The sequence below is a fragment of the Pygoscelis adeliae genome, unplaced genomic scaffold, assembly GCF_000699105.1.
Source record: "Pygoscelis adeliae isolate BGI_AS28 unplaced genomic scaffold, ASM69910v1 Scaffold167, whole genome shotgun sequence".
Taxonomy (NCBI): Eukaryota; Metazoa; Chordata; class Aves; order Sphenisciformes; family Spheniscidae; genus Pygoscelis; species Pygoscelis adeliae.
The window spans coordinates 1,903,071-1,904,704 of NW_008825428.1; positions in this window are offsets into that span (position 1 = coordinate 1,903,071).

The following is a 1,634-nucleotide window of genomic DNA, read 5'->3' on the forward strand; positions in this document are numbered from 1 at the left end:
GAGGCGAAGCCCGCCGGGCCTCGACTCACGGCCCCTTCGGGCGCCGCTCCCGACCCGGGCCAACCTTGGGGCGAAGGGCTACAGCGGAGGGAAGGGGGCGGGGAGAGATTTGTATGCCCGGGGCACCCCTGCATGGAGCCAGCGGGGTTCACCCACGCACATCCTCCCTCAACAGTGCCGCCTTTCCCCCTCGGTGCCTGAAGAGCCGCCGCTTCCCAGCTCTCCCCAGGAGGGCCTGGTCAGTCACACCACCACATTAAAAAAACATTGTGCCCCGCAAGGATGTCCAGGACACCCGGCCTACCCGCCTCGCTGGCGGGAAGGAGGTCGCCCACCCTCTCAGCCCAGTGGTGTGCATGTCTGCACCCACGGCACCATCTTGAACTGGGCCAGGCCGCCAGGGAAGCAGGGCTTTATGAACTCCGGTTAACCAAAACCGTGCAAAGGGACTCCGTTCCTCCTCCGCGAGACAGCTTTGAGCATGCCTGACGTCAGGTGGTGCCAGTGTTACCAGAGGAGGCAACTGCAGTGCAGGGATTTGAAAATGTTGCCAATAAACTACTTATATTTACATTTTTGTAATTATTTAACCTTTCTTACAGTGGGTTGTGGCACATTTCTAAGAGCATGGAAAATCAGAGGACTGTAATTTTGTCAGTAATTGAAAATTTTCAATAGTGGTGAACCAGCAAAAGGATGACCGTCGGTGAATGAACTGAACATCAATCAAAGCCAACAGACCTTGAGACATTATCCCTTTGCTGCCTTGCTGCGCAGCTTTGGGTTGATCACTTCCGTACCCACCTCAGCTTGCCCGGCTCTGCTACTGGGGGCACAACACGCACCGAAGAATCTTTCAGGGTTTTGTTTGCAGCCATCCCTTTCACACAAGTAGAAATTACGTGAATGAAACCCAGCAGGAACGTTGAAAATTAAATACTATGGGGTCCTTTCTCATTCAGCCTCGTCTCCTTCCAGCTGTATGAAAAACCATCAGGAACGACTTGTTTCCATTGACACTTTATATACTGGTAGCAACAGGAAAAAGTAAGATGAGCAAAAAAAAAAATGGCCTAGAGCTCCACTAATAAAAATGTAAGATATTTTCCATCATGCAACTTACTCATCTAGCAATTTACTCATCAACCTACGCAAAGCTTATAATAGAGCATATTTTCACCCTCAGACCAGAAAAACCGTAAGGAGAACTTCTAGAATCGTTCAACTTTTCTCATCGAAGGCTGAGGTTGGGATAGATTGGTTAGCACTACCTAGCTAAGTCAAACCTAAAAAACCTACCCATTTCACCAGATGTAAAAGCAAATTAAATTCTAGCATAATGGAATGACTCTCATTCCACTGTCTGGAAGTTGAACGAACGATGGCTGTGCATTTCCAGCTGTCAAGAAGTGGTTGAATTTAGCCGGCCAGCTAACTTTAACCTACGTCTGAACTGAACTCAACCTCTCTCCTAGTCTAGACACAGCCCTAGATATCAATCTGTTCTGTTAAAAAAGACATGAGAACAAGAGGCATAATCTGAGATGAGACAAATAGGAATAAGCAATGAGGAGGAAAAATGAGGTCATGAAGTAGAAAGACAGAACAAAGCGGGGTGGGAGGGAACAAACAAG